The sequence below is a fragment of the Papio anubis genome, chromosome 6 (genome assembly GCF_008728515.1).
Source record: "Papio anubis isolate 15944 chromosome 6, Panubis1.0, whole genome shotgun sequence".
NCBI classification, from domain to species: domain Eukaryota; kingdom Metazoa; phylum Chordata; class Mammalia; order Primates; family Cercopithecidae; genus Papio; species Papio anubis.
The window spans coordinates 85,480,465-85,497,725 of NC_044981.1; the positions used below are offsets into that span (position 1 = coordinate 85,480,465).

Genomic DNA, 17,261 nt, shown 5'->3' on the forward strand with positions numbered 1-17,261 from the left:
TGTGATTTTTAAGTCATTTAAGAACTTTTTATTGTGGAATTTTATGACTAGCCTTTTAAATATTAGTTTTGCTAGGAACATCAAAAGAACAAGTGACTAATTACATAAAGGGGAAAAGATTAAATGAATAATGGATTCCACTTGAACTTCATCAGTTAAAAGATAATTAGCAAAATATTTAAGGAAAAAGTAAATGAGCTTGTTAGTCATGGTCTTTTGAGGGGAAAAAGGTAAAACTATTTTACTTGACTGATCTCAGATCTAGAATCTAAAAGATAAAGAGATACTGTAGAGAATGATTATAAAATACTCAGACTTCAAAGGTTCCCATAAGGTCAAAATATGGACTATGTATAAGAAGAAAAAATATGCTAAATATAAAATCAATGTATTAATGAGATATATTTATTTAAATATTATTTTGAGTATTTTTTTTTTTTTTTTTGAGACGGAGACTCGCTCTGTCACCTGGGCTGGAGTGCAGTGGCCGGATCTCAGCTCACTGCAAGCTCTGCCTCCCGGGTTTACGCTGCCTTAGCCTCCGGAGTAGCTGGGACTACAGGCGACCGCCTAGTTTTTTGTATTTTTTTAGTAGAGACAGGGTTTCACCATGTTAGCCAGGATGGTCTCGATCTCCTGACCTCGTGATCTGCCCGTCTCGGCCTCCCAAAGTGCTGGGATTACAGGCTTGAGCCACCGCGCACGGCCTATTTTTGAGTATTCTTAATCCTGAATATCTTAACAGGTATTCAGAACCCTAATCTGCTTCTGAATTTTTAATGAATATAAAAGAAAAATTTGAAGACATTAATGGAGAATTTTAAAGCAAGAATCTAGTCCTGTATGTTAGAAAGAAGAAAATGAAACAATGTTATATAATATTTTAATTCTTATAGGTGCCCAAATACGTAAGCAACCTAACTTTGACTTTAGGGGGAAACTGGACAAATCCATTTAAAACTAATTTAGCAACAAATACTTACATGATTTTGTGAACATGTAACATCCCAAGGTGTTTTAAATTGATAATGTCCCCATATGAACTGATAGTTTTCAGCTGAGTATACAGTTTATTCTATAAAATCATTACATCTTAAGAATCATGAAGAATCTTAGAGACATTTAGCCCAGTGCCTTTCAAATTTTGATGTTTATGTGAGTCGCCAGGGGCATCTTGAGAAAGAGCAGATTCAGACTCAGTAGGTGTGGGTGGGCCTGAGACTTCATTTCGAACAAGCTCCAGGTGATGCCAATGCTGCTGGTCCAGGGACCAGGCAATGGGTACTGCAGCCCCAGTCAAGTCTAAGGGAGGTCCCACAGCCTCTGCTTGGGCATCTCCAGTATCCAGGACTTGAAACCTGCCTCCAAGGGTAGACATTACAGGGAGGGACTTGTATATTACAGGGAGGGAAGCAACAACGAAAGGCTGCTTCCACTTCTGGTGATGGAAGACACTCTTTCTCTCCCGACATCTCCTCTTCTCCATGTTGAAAATCCCCACTTCCTTTGGCCACTCTTAGAACTGATAGGTTTCCAGACCCCTAAACATCTTTATCACAGAAAATGCTCCCTCTGTGGTGAAAATCTTTCTTAAAATAAATCCCTTGGGACAAGGCATAGCATCCCACACATGGGACATCCAGCCCTGAGAATAGTTGAGTGGGAACATTACATTCCTTGATCTAAAGGGGACAGCTCTCTTAATGTGGCCTTAAGGAGGTGTTGCCTTCTATAAGAATCACACTGCACTGCACTGCTGGCTCACAATGTTGTGGAGGAAATAACACTAAGCAAGTGTTCCAACCTCTACTTGAACAATTATTTTTAACTAAAATGTAGGAATTTTCAGTTATTCCTATTTAATGTCATGTTGCTACTATAACAACTCACATAAATCCTTTAAAATGTTTATTATCTAATAAGTCACACATATATAAAAACCATATACAGTTTTTAAAAACAATTGTAAAAAAAGAATATCCTTGGGACCACTGTCCAGGTTGGGAGATAAAACACTGCCAGGACCTCAGAAGCCCCCAGTGAGCCCCTCCCCTATCATACCCACTCCTTCACCTCTAGAGGTAGTTGTTACACTGCTTTTTGTGACAATCGTATTAAACCATATTAATTTTCTTTATAGTTTTACCATCTATGTATGTATCCCTAAATAACATTTAGTTTCGCATGCTTTTGAACTTTACATGAATAGAATCACACTGTATATATTCTTCTATCTTGCTTCTTTCTTTCAATATTGTTTGTAAGATTCATCCATTTTGATGTACTTTTATTTAACAAACACATATAGAATGCCAGTCATTCTAAGCATGTCACAAATATTAACCCATTTAAACTTCCTAACAATCCTATCAGGTAGACATCATTTTCCCTGATGTACAGATGAGAAAACTAAGGTACACTGAAGTTCAGAAATTCATCCAAGGTCACACAATAAGTGGCAGAACCAAAATCTGAACCCAGGCACAATCCTTCCTCTTGACTACCAAGAAATGCTGCCTCTCCACACCCTTCTATATGTGGTTTTACTAGTTGATTTTTCATTGCCAAATAGTATCACAGTGCATAAATACCTTATAGCAAAATGTGTTGATTCGACTCAATATTGATGGGTCGCTTCCAGTTTTTGGCTCTTATGAACAATGCTTCTTTGAATATTTTTTGTCCATGTTTTTTCTTTTAAGTTCAGGGGTATGTATATGTACTGGTTTGTTACACAGGCAAACTTCTGTCATGGAGGTATGCTGTACCGATTATTTCATCACTCAGGTATTAGGCCTGCTATCCATTAGTTATTTTTCCTGATTCTCTCCCTCTTCTGACCCTCTAATAGGTCTCAGTGTCTGTTGTTCCCCTCTATGTGTCCATGCATTTTCATCATTTAGCTCCCACTTATAAGTGAGAATGCGCATTGTTTGGTTTACCGTTCCTGTGTTAGTTTCCTAAGGATAATGGCCACCAGCTCCATCTATGTCCCTGCAAAGGACATGATCTCATTCATTTTTATGGCTGCACAGTATTCCATGGTGTATGTACCACATTTTCTTTATCTAGTCTATCGCTGATGGGCATTTAGGTTGATTAAACGTCTTTGTTTATTGTGAATAGTGCTGCAATGAACACATATGTGTATGTGTCTTAGAATAATTTATATTCTTTTGGGTATATGCACAGTAATCAAACTGCTGGGTTGAATGGTATTTCTGTCTTTAGGACTTTGAGCAATCATCACACTGTCTTCCACAATGGTTGAACTAATTTACACTCCCACCAAGAGTGTACAAGTGTTCCTCTTTCTCCATAACCTTGCCAGCATCAATTATTTTTTGTTTTGTCCATGTTTCTTAAAGCACATAGGTAATCATTTTTCTTAGGAGTATACCTAGGGGTAAGATGGCTGTGTTGTAAGTTATTTGCAGGTTGAACTTGGTTAGGTAACAGCAAATTGTTTTCCAATATAATTGTACCAAGTTATACTCCTGTCAACTAAATACAAAAACTCCCATTCATTCACATCTTTACATGGTATTGTCAGGTTTTAAAATTTCTGCCAATCTAGAGAGTGTGTAATCATATGTTACTATGATTTTAATTTGCATGTGTTTGCTTATTAATGAAGCTGAGCATATTTTTATATATTTACTGGCCAATTGGGTTTCTTCTTTCGTGAAATGCATGTTTAAAAATATGAATGTACAGTATCATTTTTCTTTTTGGTTACCTGGCTTTTTTATTGATTCCTATGTGTGTTGAACCAGTATTATTTATGTGCCACTAACATCTTTACCACTTTGGGCTTGTTTTCTCATTCTCCATAGTTACTGCTCAGTGAACAGAAGTACTACTCACTTTTTTTGTTTGTTTGTTTTTGAGATGGAGTCTCGCTGTCGCCCAGGCTGGAGTGCAGTGGTGTGATCTCGGCTCACTGCAAGCTCCGCTTCCCGGGTTCACGCCACTCTCTTGCCTCAGCTTCCCGAGTAGCTGGGACTACAGGCACCCACCACCACGCCTGGCTAATTTTTTGTATTTTTAGTAGAAACGGGGTTTCATCGTGTTAGCCAGGATGGTCTCAATCTCCTGACCTTGTGATCCACCCGCCTCAGCCTCCCAAAGTGCTGGGATTACAGGCATGAGCCACCGCACCCGGCATCCTCATGCATTTTTAACTTTTGTACTATTATATAACAATTTTTAGGTCTGGCCAGGCACGGTGGCTCACGCCTATAATCCCAGCACTTTGGGAGGCTGAGGCAGGAAGATCACTTGAGGTCAGGAGTTTGAGACCAGCCTGGCAAACATGGTGAAACCCCACCCTACTAAAAATACAAAAATTAGCTGGACATGGTGGCATGCGCCTGTAGTCCAGCTACTCAGGAGGCTAAGCCAGGAGGATCACTTGAACCTGGGAGGTGGAGGCTGCAGTGAGCCGAGATCGTGCCACTGTACTCCAGCTTGGGCGACAGGACAAGATTCCATCTCAATATGAATAAATAAATAAATAAATACATACATAAATAAAGCATTTAGAAAGAAAAAGATTATGTTAAATATACATGTTGGTCTTATAGTCTAGAAATTCAGTTGCTCTGACTACAAAATACAAAAAGCAAAGGCTCTGGGATAAGACCACTGTAATACAGAGCTAAAATAGTGATCTCTGATTGTCTGGCCAAACTGCAGCAAAACCAACCAAAACTAAACAAAAAACAAAAATGTCCCCATATGCAGACATATGGAAATGGGCTGCAAAAAGATGAACGTACACCTGAACTCCCGGTGACATCTGGGCAGCCCCTTAGCAGGTAGCACAATTCTTCCTGAGCTAGCTGCTCCACTCTGCTGTTTCCTCTGACTCGCATTTTCTGTTAACCTTCCTCTTGGAATCCTTTGACAATGACTCACAGGGCTATATGGCTACTCAGCAATACCACAGCCCTCCGCAATAGATGCTGTGTAGGAGGCACGTAGCTCAGTGGATTGCAGTCTGCACTAGTATTTTCCTTTCTGCATTCAGGGAGGATTTGCTTTTCAGCCACATTTCCCTGAAACATAGCCCTGACAGGAGATGCTTAGTGCAGAGATTTCTAAACGAAATGATCTGAGTTTGGCTCCTTAATCATAATGAAACTAAAAACAGTAAGATGAGAAAACAACAGGGGGATCATCATTCCTACAAAAAACAACTTTATACTTGGGCAAAATAAAGAGATTAAAAAAAAGAAAAGCTCAAAGTAATATTTTCCAACCTTTCACTAAAAGCAAGGGCTAAAACCACATGTTTTGAAGGTCTTGCACTGTGTTATTATTAGAAGTCACAATTCTATTGATACTGATGAGTCATTCATATCGGCGGAAACCAAGAACTTCCATCAACATCATGTTACACACAGTCACTGTGGCTTTTCTTTATTACTGGTCAAAGCTGCTTCAGAATGCTTACTGAAACTTAAGAAAAAGGAGGCAAACTCCTCAAGGGTGTGCAAAGCTTTCCCTTCCCCAGCTGATCTTACTTTAATCATCCTTTTCAAGACAGTTTACGATGATTGGATAAACTTGTATCTACAAAAGGAAGTTTATTTAGAAGCCTCAAAAAAGCAACATTTCACACTTTCCGATGAAAATAAGCAAAACTGAACTCTGAAAACAAACAGTGAAACCATCTCTGAAAATATATGCTAGCTTTAAAATGATCAGAGGTCAAGTTTTTTGTTTTGTTTTTTAACCTCAATAACAGGGAACGGATATAAACAAAAGCTGTCATCACTTAGGGACTTGAGCCACATAAAACAATGTCAGGCTAGTCACTTGCACCCTCGCCCCTGCTTCCCTACTCAGGACACACTGCTTTGCACTGAGGGAGAAGTGGGTCAGGTTTCAGTTACACCAAGAAAGCCTAAGTTAAAGGTTTATGAAAACTCCTGGTCTTAAGTAGGAAATAACAGCACATTCCCTTTTCATTTATTATCAGCCCATTTTGCCTCTCCCCTTAACTATTCCCAGAAAAATAAAGTGAAGCAAAACAAACAAACAAAAAGAGTTTTCCTGAGGTATATCCAAAAATGCTATGAATATGCAGTCCCTACAAAGGTAGAAATTTGTCCAATTTTCTCCCCTGCAACCAGAAGGCTGTGTCTGGCTGCTGGCAGGAGAAGGGGACCCAGTTCAGCAGTGATCACAGATCTGAAAATTGCTTCCCAGTAGCTAACCAGCCCAGTTGCTAACCAGCCCAGCAGCCCGGAGCTCTCTCCAAGGGCGGTGCTGGTACTATGGGCAGTTTACAGTGCGGCCAGCTGAGCGCTACAACAGCTGCATGAGTCAGCAAGCATTGCTGGTAGGAAAGTGCTGACATGCTAAATTACTCTCGTGTACATGAGGTGCACACACCTACCTGGCAAAAACAAAAACAGGGTACATGCAAATTAGCAAACGGGAACCTCTCTACGCTTGCAGTTTCTATTTTCCAAGATTAGACCAACAACATAAATAATCTATGCCACTGCTCAAAAAGAAGTAACAACTAATAATAATTAATCATGGTAATAAACAAGTCACTCTCAGTGTTGCTATGTGTGGAACAGCTGCACTGAAATCTCACGAGCCAGTTAATTTTAACTGGTTTTAATTTTAACTAGATTTAACTGCTTTTCCTCCCTTCTGAAAAATCAAAATAGTTACCATATCGACCACAAGAACTGGTAACAGACAAGCACAGTTCCTGTTTTTCAGAGGGGACTTACTTTCAAACCCACAATATCAAGATGCTTAACATAAGTGGAAATTTAAAATGTACTGTTTAATGTGGGAGACTTAAAACCTGTATGCTAATTCAGATCTCATGTGCCAGGCTTTGTCTGACAATGCCTCTCATTCATCTCTGTTCTCTCATTTTATACAGGACGTACAAATGTGCAGAACTGGTTATCTGGAACTGAGAATACATTTCCCCATAGAAAAAGGGTCAGGTCAATGAGCTAGCATTCCTTGATAGTCTGTGAAAATGTCTTGAACTTAAAATATGAGAGGTTAAATTTATAATCTAAAAAGTAGAAAATGATGCTACAATGATACTTCCAAAACCATTTAAAAGAAAACACTCTTGATCAACTGTGTTTGAGGAAATGTCTAATTACAGGAGGATGAAGGGACACAGTCTTCTAAGTGAGACTTTTGGACTTCAACTTTAGGGTCATTCTGGTTCTCCAACATGGTTTCAATTGTTAGTTTCATTTAAAATGCATAGAATTCTCTTACTTTGGTATAAAGTAGTGTTAGAAAAAAAACTCTTTATACTTACCAGTTGTAAGTACTGTTTAAAAAAAAAAAATTGATTGAGAGTTGGAAAAGAAAAAAGGAGGAGAAACAAGTACAAAGAGGGTGTACTAGAAAGAGGGAAACAAAGAAATTAAGTCTGGGATAAAGAAAGACACGAAGGCATAACTAAACTGCAAAAACAAAGAGGTAGGAACTAGAGGGCAGTCCCCAACTAGACAGTGTGTTCCCAGAGAAAGAGGACTCTTCATACCCAGCTCCGGAGATGACAGTGGAGTCCTGCAAGACAGTTCCACACACTGGCACTAGATGGAGCCATCAACTCAACATAGCATGGTTGCTGGAGGAGGGTATGGTGGGGGAGAGGTGGGACTGAAGGGCATTGACTCTACAGCCAGGTTTCTCTTTATATTTTAATACTACTGTGATTTATATTCTGCAATTCATTTGCCTATATTCTCTGTCTAGGGTTGTGTTTGTTTATGACGAGACCCTTCTTCATTCAGAAATGGTCTCCTATCACCAGGTTACCAGTGTGCAAAATTCTAGTTTTTATCCTTAGAGTTTTACTTCTTTGGCTTTGTCTCCTATTAATACGCTGAGGCTTCAGAAAAGTAACGCACTAAGTATGCTCAGTTACCTATATATTAGTAAAACTGTGTTCATAAAATCTTTCTCTGAGATTGGTTTTGGAAGGGAAGGACAAGGACTAGTTGAGGGGACTAGGTGGCCAAAAGGTAAAACAGCACGAAACAAAAAAGTGAGGACAGAAGGAGGATGGGGGAACTGGCTGCAAACCGTGCCTAGCTTCTTTACATTTGGGACACAGACCATTATCCCTGGCACTTACCTTCCCAAGAAGATGTATGAAAAGGAAGGGTTAACTCTGTCTACATTTTCCTCTTACTGAATGGGTAATATTTCTCACAGTTAATTTCATTTTTTTTTTTTTTTCAGTTTGACTCTTCGGGGCTTATTCATTTGCATAATATGGAATCTTGGACCCATACAGATATTCTACAAATCAATGCAAGTAATTCTCACACTAAATCAGCAGCTTTAAGCTCATCATTGTTTGCATAGAAATCTTTATGCACTCATCTGCTTGATTTTTTAAATCACTTAAAACTTCCAACACTGACACACTAAGCATCTCCCATTTAGCCTTCTCCAAAATTTGAACTAAATTCTGAAAAATAAGCACAGTACTGTACAATCATACACTTGATAATTTCCCAAACTGAGCTTCAAATGTGTGCTTAATGTTTCAAGTGGCTCCTGAGAATGATGCCTCTTGACTAAAGATGACAACTTTGGTGTCTGGCCCAGGCAGAGCTGAGTCAGCATTCTAAACAGTGACCTTGCAAACCTGAGGTAGTTGGCGGTTACTGACATGCCAACTGCCTGAGTCCTTTAAAACCATTCGAATCTCCAGTTGAGAGTTGCAACATGCTAATCTGGCAAGACAACCTCTTCCTGAAATTGACCAGAATGAGAACAAAGGTTACCTGCTTTTATCTGTTACTGGTAGCTAATATTTCTAATTAGGAGTTCTGATGGAATTAGTTCTCAATGAAATTCTTCCTCCTCAGTAGAACACTCTACGTCTTACAGGTTGAGTTTCTTTTACCTTTTCTTATCCACCAAGAAAAAAAAAAAAAAAAAAGGCAAAAAACAAATTCCCTCCACCTAACAAGAGGGTAGGAATGTGAGTTACAAGTAAACCCTGGAGACAGAGCCATGGGATTTCAGTTATATGCCTAGTACTTCTTTTGCCTTTACATGCATCACTTTTACTTTCTGATCCCTAAATGGACACTAAAACCTAAGGAAAGCAATTATTAGAAAGCGGGCCATGTGAAAGACGGGAATATATTCACTCAGGTTTACTGAGAAATTATTTTTCAACTTTAAGATAGATGTTAATAAAACAGCCAATATTTTAGAGTGAGGTGACCTTTATTTCTGCTTCTGGGAACTGCTAAAGAGAGTTCCAACTTCAAACAAAGAAGAAAAGGAAAAGGGAGAGCCATAACACGGTAAGAAAACAGGCCCCAGCATCAGACAGCTAGTGTCCAATTCCAGTCCTACCATTCATTAGCTGAGTGACACCTATGCTGTGGCTTCTAGTGATCACACCTAGCTCTGGGTTGCTCTGAGGATTACATGAGTTAAATATGAGCAGCACACATAGAAAGCTCTCAATACAGGTTAACTATCATCAAAGAAAAAGAAAATAGAGGGGTGTTAGCATGCAGTATAATCACTTTATTTTAAATAGATGCTGTCAAAATTCCTTAATTTTGCATCTAAGAATGGTCTAAATAAGATGTGTCCAATCTTTTGGCTTCCCTGGGCCACACTGGAAGAAGGAGAACTGTCTTGGGCCACACATAAAATACACTAAACACTAATGATACGTGATGACCTAAAACAAGAAAAATAGCAAAAATGAAAAACACAAAAAACCCTCATGTTTTAAGAAAGTTTTTGAATTTGTGTTGATCCACATTCAACACGCATGAGGCCTGCAGGCCATGGGTTGCACAAGCCTGGAAATCATCTTTGGGCCACAGAGGAGGGAGACCCTCTGCTCTGGAGTAGCCAGGGACTTCAGACAGATTTTAGACTCACTTTTTCACCAAAGGCCCTACACACATCAGCTGACTGGGAGAGAATATCTTTGTAGCTTCTGATCATTCAAATATTGTCAAAATCACCCTAAATATGTTCAAAATAAGAATGTTAACTTGTATTTTTTCCAAGTATAGAAATCAACAGTACTCTTGGCAGTTAACTTCTGTTTTTATTAGGTTCTAAAGACCCAGGTAAATAAATCAATTCTGGACTCTGTATACAGGAACTATTATTTGCCAAAATGGCCCCAGAGGTTCCAGCATGGCTTATGCAATACTCCAAAGGGCCAAAGAGAGTAGTGAATTAATAGGATTAGGAAGCTGGAGGAAAAAGCGAATCTCAAGTTTCGGACTGTCCCTGATGGAAGGTCACTCCACAATTCCTCAGGGAGGGCTTCCCCAACCTCCCGACTAGGTTAAATCTCCCCATTAGACACTCTGGTGCATGAAATATCTTTCCTTCATGAGCAGTGGGTTATCTGTTACTAACTGATCAGTGCCATTCTTCCTACCAGATGACGTGCTTCATGAGACCAGGGGCCAGGACTGGGTTTGCTCCCCACTAGCACTGTGGTCACCTAACACTATGCCTGCCACATAAGAGATACTCAGTATATATTTGTTTAATGAATGAATGAGGCATCTGCCTCTAAGGAAGAGTATTTCTGGATACTTGGCCCATTTTGTACTATCCACAAGCTTCTATTGCTTAGAAGAATACAGGATAGGAAAAAAAGAAAAATTGGCAAAAATCTATGGATACTGAAATACTAAGGAAAGATGCTGCGCATGTACATTCACTTTGTTTCCTGCTTGTGGAATGGAAATCACCACACTGGGATCTTCCAACTTTAAAATCCAAAGTGAAGGTCTAAGCTGTCTTTGGGTTAGACTCCTGGAAAATCCTGAGGAAATTCCTGAAGTAACTGCAGAAAGTGACAGAGGAGAGAGAAGAGAAGATGGCCCAAGACTAGAGTGATGGAAGTCTTGGAAACTCAAAAAGCTTTCTTCTGTAACTAACTGGGACTTTGTCTACATGCCAGCTATAGGCTCAGGCACACATGAAGAGAATAATAGATGTATGGGAGGACTGGAAAGTGGAGGATTTAAATGCTTAGGAAAAGAGCCAATGAAAGCTGACACAGGGACAGGAGGGACCTAGCAACCAAGCGCCGGCTCTCATCACATCAGCAGCAGCATGTCCTACAGCCTTCAGGAAAAGAACAAAAAGGTCAGGGAGGAAAATGACACATCTCAGAACCAAAGGGCAATTCATTATGAAGCTAAGGAATAAAAGAGAAGTCAACCAGGGAATATGCTGAAGAAACGGTGATTATGAAGTCACTGGGGAAGACTCAGAGGCATTTTGGCTGTAATTCCAATGACTAGAATGAAGGAGGACGTGAAATGCTTCTGGATTGGGAAGATTTATTATTTTGGAAAAAAATAGCTCAAGGAAAAACAAATGGCAAAATTCCTGCCTGAGTTTTGAAGTAGTGTCACTAGCAGGATGAGGTTCAATTTATACATTCTTTAGAAATGAAATGGCCCTTGAAAAGGACATAGTGGTAAGATTTGGATATTTCCAGCCTTACGGAAGCTAAGTAACATGCTGATAGTAAAATTAAGTTTCAGTTTTAGATAGACTGATATTTGAAATTAACAAAAAAGAAAAAAGTAAAGGAAAAAAATTAAAAGACCCTGAACTGACCAAAAAAAAGGAACTACTTTCTTTTTTTAAAATTAAATGTCATTGCAAACAAAAAAAAAGGTGAAAGGTGAGTTACATTTTGGGCAATCTTACTGAGTTTACAAAATGTTTAGTTCACAGCAGGTTTCACAGTTTGGACTTGAACAATCTGTAAATATTTACTTAAAATTTAAAGATAGGAGGACAGCACAGGTCACATATTGCCATTAACAAGACAGAAGGAATTTTCCGTCATTCCCAAGGCCTTGGTGCTGCGTTCCCACATGTGGCCCCAGCTCTGCCAGAAGCTTGTCTTCTTTTCCAAAGAAATTCCAATTTTTGCAACCAGCCCTGACTTCTGAACTGTGAGTACCTCTGAGAGATTCATATGTCGCTGAAGCTTCTTCAACACCCAGACAGGGAAAGGAGAGAAACAGGGAGGCAGATGCACAGCGTCCGGTCCGTCCGCTATCTGAATTGCAGATTTTGACAAATATGTTACATTTTATATTGTTCTCTGTTCTGTGTATGTGAGGGCAGGGACCATGTTCTCCGTATGCCACAGTCCTACACCATGCCCAGTCATTGATTCCAGGACTGGACTGTGTACATAGAATGGGGAAACAACCTTTAGACATTCAAGAAAACACGCACTATATTCAGATTAAGTTCATTCCAACATGAGATTAGTTCTTCCAACTCTGCAGAATGGACAGGCACGACACCTATTTCAAAGGGTTGCTTTGAGGAGTCAATGAGGTACATACAGGTAAGGTAGTCAGCACTAGGTCTGGCACATGGTGCAGATTCAGTAAATCAAAACTATTATTTTGGTGAGTGTCCTCAAATGTCAAACTCCCATGGAGGTCCTCAGGCATTACCCAGCCAAGTTACCCCATTTGGTCAACAACAACTAAATATATGGCAGGTGGTTCAAAAGTAATGGATTATTCACCTGCAAGGAATCGCATTGTACTCATGGTATTAAATTATTCGGCCTTTCATGCCGAATTCTCTGTTAAAAAGGAAGCTGATCAATCCCTGAGTGGGACTCAGTGTTGATTTGATTTCGAGTTTTGTTTTTTTGGCAACTTTCTATTTTCCAGCTAGTTGTAACCATTCATTGGGTGCATACTCACAAATCATCCACTATATGCCAGGCCTTTAGAAAATAGAGACATACAAAGATATTAAACAAAAAAGATGTTTCAGTAGGTTCAGTGGTGGGAGACAAGCAGCCCGCAGGCCGACTCTAGCTCTTACACATGCTTTCATCCAAAAGTGTTTTAAAGATTTGAGCCAATATTCAAAAATCAGGGAATTCCGCATAAATATCCAGTATCCAGCTTCCCCTGGAAAAACCAAATGATGTGGCAACACAAAGCCAGTAGTCCTACCAACTCTTCCCTGGCAAGAATCTACAACGAGTTAAGTAGGGGCAGCCTGCCACTCCACACTATGCCCTGCTCCTCACCAGAACCAGGTAGGTACATAATTTGTGGGGCTCAGCGAAAAATGGAAACGAGGGGCCCCTTGTTCAAAAATTATTAAGAATTTCCGAAGAAAACAGCAGAACCTTAAACCAAATGTGAGGTCCTTCTGACCAGGGAAGGGGAAGGGGGCCTATGTAACTACACAGGTCTTATGCCCATGAAGCTAGTCCTGGCTCTCACCCCCTGGACACACAGGAAGATAATTATTTATCTAAGTATTCTCTCATTCATTAACAATCAAGCCTGCATTTACAATAAGCTAGATGTCACACCCCTGAAATCTGAGGTTCAAAAACTAGAGTAGAGGGGCCAGGCACAGCAGAGATAGAGAGCCACTAGGGTCTCTTTCCTTTTTGTTAAGACTGGATCCACACCAGAGACACTGAAAGTTAATCCAAGTAAAATTAAACTGCTCTCAACAATACAGATTGGCTTGAGCCCTTTTGTTGGCATCACAGGAGCCTCGATTACGAATTCTGAGAAACAGCTCACAAGCGCTAATGAATAACTAAGTCCTGTCGGCTGTGCAGACAGTGGGCCCAGAAGTGAAGGGCTGGCCTAGGAGAGATCTGAACATGAACCTGACCATCTGGCTCTCTGTGACTCACTTTGATCACAAAATGAATTGCAACAAATTGAAGAGCACATGGCTAGAGTTAATTGTCTCATCTGTAATCTGAATCTACTTTTAAGCAGTTATTATTACCCTCTATCAGGTGGAAACATTTCCTACCATCACTGCAAAGTGCATTTTCCTGATGAACTGTAATGGATCATTAAATTCCATATCTGAATAACAATACTGTGCACTTATTCAGTGCCTTTCATCCGGGGATTTCAAGGCAGTTTGCAAATAATTAAGCCCCTTACACAGCAGCCAGAGGTGAGCCACTGGAAAAGAACTGCCTGAAGATACTGAGTCAAAGGGCATAATTCAATAGGAAGAGAATAAATGGCTTTCTCCCAGGCACTGGTAATACTGAAAGTGAATCCTGATCCCCTCCCTCCCTTTCACCTCACCCCTTCTTCTTCATAGCAGATCTTGACATGCAACATACAAAGAACCAAAAAAGTAACTAACAGGAGTGTTCATAATTTAGCTATGAGTTCAGACACACACTTAACTGAGGAGTGTGTGTCTCCATGTAATCCTGGCAAACACACCACCAACTGACATTTCAGTCCACCTGCAGAATAGACAGACAGCAGAAGAATTTACTCAACACATTCATGATTACCAAATGGCAAACCTGAAGCCTCCCGCCATCCAAAATGAAAATACGGCTCTGCACTGATAAAGTTATGTTCTAACAAAAATACTTTATTCCATGGTTATGTGTTCCATTTCTGGGACTTCCCCTATTTGAAAGATATTCAGGTTTCAGGAGTTAAAAGGACGCTGGAAATGGTCAATCAATACATTTCTTTTAAAAACCAGAACACTAGAAGGGAAAACATTTCAGCCACTCAAAGTTCTGTGGTGAAATTATAAACTCCAGAAAAACTGAATTTACAATGGAAATGCTGACAGACCTTTCACTGGAGCAGTTTGAATGCAACACTGTAATTTGGCAATCTCTCTTACAGACTGAAGACTAATTCTAACAAGATGTCATTTTGACTCACGTTTATTATTACCTGCAAGAATGAAAAACGCCGTTTACTCGGGAGGAGCCAGAGAACCAGGGTGGGGCGAGCTCACATTTTAAGCAAGACGCCCGGTGCTTTACCAAAATAGCCCTCTCCGCCAAAGGAGGGGCAGTCTTTCACGCTCAGCTTCTTTCATGTCAGCCCGAGCCTTTGCAGCTCGACATGCCTTTCCTACATGTTACATTTTAATGATCTGAGAAAACCGTTATCAGCGTTAACATCTCTAATTTTACTCTAAACAGACAAAAGCAAAATATCTCATTAGGCATCATCTCCGCCAAGGTTCCCACTAGGCAGGAAAGGATTTTTATCTAAAGTAATTACCCTTTTTAGTTAAATACACTCAACAGATGAAATTTACACAGAGAGTGAGAGACTGCAGCACTAGACCGCGAAGGTGAAACCAGGAACGCCTCGTCTCGCCGTCCGCGGGCCCGCCGGGAGGGTGCGGGTCCATCTCGCGTTCGCGGGTGGGGCGCCCCGGTCCCTCTCTTTTCCCAGCGGCTACGGGTCACGGCGACGGCAGTGACCTGGCGGGCAGGCTGCGAGGCGCGCCTCCTTGGGCCACAGACAAACCACCCCGGCAGCGGCCGCGCCAGAACTTCCCTCAAGTTGCCAAACTCGCCTACGCGCGGGAGAGTGCTGGGGATGCCCCGCGCGCCCGCGACCCCGGAAGCCAGGAGTGTGCCGCCCCTTCACACACTCAATCCCGGCCCTGCCCGCTTCCCCTCACGGTCCGAGTTCCTGCAAATCCTCGGCCAGACTGAGGTCGCCGAGATGCTCCCTCCAGTCTCTCCCCCCGTGGGCACCTGGGGTAGCCCGTGAGCGCCGCCCGCCGCCGTCTCCAGCGGCGCCGGGCTCCCGAACACCCGCCGGGTGAGGGAAGCACAGCTGGGCCACGGAGCGCCTCGGCGCGGGGACGGGGAGGGCAGTGTCCCCTTCATAAACCAGTCTCCTGTGTGAAGCTTCTGGGGCTTGGAGACTGGAGTGTAGGGTGTGTGTTGCACTTTGACTTTATGCAGGATCTGTGGGAGAGGGGGTGCAAGATTTCCCTCTCAGAAGCCTGGAGCCCTTAGGTCTTAGCTACTCGGGACACTTTCCGACAACCCGATCTTTCGCTAGGACAGATTCGACCCAGGTCTGCGCCGCGAGGCCCCCAGCTCTCCTCTTCCTGCGACCCTAAACTTGGGCTTTGATTCCCCGCCGGTCGCGGTGGTCCGGGCCACCCGGCGGCGGCTGACAGCTGAGCGCAAAGGCGCCGCGGCCAAGGTCCTCGCGGAGCAGCCCGGGGCGCGCACGCCGGGGGTTAAGGAGGAGGCCGCCCGACCTTGCGCGGGGATCGCGGGCTGGGGGTCGGGGCACCCGGGCCTCCCTGGGTCGGAGGCAGGGCCGCGGGTCTGACAGCTGCTGCAGCTCGCGCAGACGCGCGCCTCCCTGCAGCCCGCCCTCCCCACGCCTGACTTATTACCCTCTGCTCCTCCTCCCCCTGCTGTTCCAAAACACCCTTCGACGCCAACAAAATACAATGCCGCCTCAGCTGCCGTAAACAGCCAGGCGGGAGAGCGCATATTCAGCGCGGCGCGGTCGCCGGCTCGGCTCCCACCCCCTTCCCGTTCCTAGAAAATGCCATAAAAGCGGGCAGGGCGCGGGGAGGGCGGCTGCGCGCCCGGCGGCAGGGGCTCCCTTCCCGCGCCGCTTCCCCACGCCTCCCCGCCCGCTCGCTCCCCCCGCAAACTTGCCCCGCCACCCCGCCCGGGCCCGGGACTCACCTCGCCGGAGAACTTTGCGTCCTTTTCCGCCTCCTCTTCTCCGCGTCTTCCCGGCTCGTAGCCCCCTCCCGGCAGCCGGCGAGGTGGGCGGTTCGGGGGTCACCGAAAGCTCGCGGAGAGGACGCGCATCACATGGCAGCTCGTTCCCAGCCCCCCGAGTGCGCCGGGAAGGGGGAGGGGAAGGGGCGAGGGGAGGCCGGGGAGAAAGCGAGAGCGGGGCGGCGGCGGGAGTGGGCAGGCGGGGTGGCGAGGGTGGCGGCCGCTCACGTTAGCGCTGTGCGACCGCAGCCCAGGCGTGCACGGCCGCTGCTGCTGCCGCTGCTGCTGCTGCTGCTGCTGAGGCGGCGGCGGCTCGGCGCTGTTTGCTCCGCGCCGCGCGGCTCGCGCTCTCCCCGGAACGCCCACACTCTCAATCGCTACATTGTTGACATTCGGCGCTGACGTCACCCGCTCCCCATTCACAATAACTTTACGGGAGCCGGGCAGCGCACCTCCCCGGCCGCTGGGGCGCGGTACGCCCGGCGACTAGCGTAAGCCGCTCCGCGAATGGCGCTCCGGGGGCTGGGGCGGGGGGCGGGGGCGGGCGCGCGCGCTCCGCCGGCTCGCGGGAGGGGGCGCGCCTCACGCCGCCGCCGCCGCCGCCGATCTCCCCGCTTTGTGCGGCCGCGCGGCCCGGAGAGCCCCCTCCTCCCGGCCCGGCTGACCGCCCCGCTCTGCCTGGCCTTCCTGGCCGCGA

At 43.8% G+C, this 17,261-nt stretch overlaps 1 protein-coding gene across 9 annotated transcripts in view; it reads right to left on the minus strand.

The window, feature by feature from the left end:
* BACH2 (BTB domain and CNC homolog 2) overlaps positions 1 to 16,954 on the minus strand; it is a 367,956-nt gene extending 351,002 nt beyond the window's left edge. For 5 of the 9 annotated variants that reach the window (XM_017958111.3, XM_021936802.2, XM_017958116.3 and 2 more), the window contains exon 1: positions 16,526 to 16,632. The gene's annotated coding sequence lies outside the window, so the exon portion shown is untranslated. Of the gene's footprint in view, positions 1 to 16,525 lie in introns of all 9 variants that reach the window. The other 4 variants (XM_017958115.3, XM_017958112.3, XM_017958118.3 and 1 more) reach the window with 3 other exon arrangements.
* Positions 16,955 to 17,261: the final 307 nt, after the last annotated feature.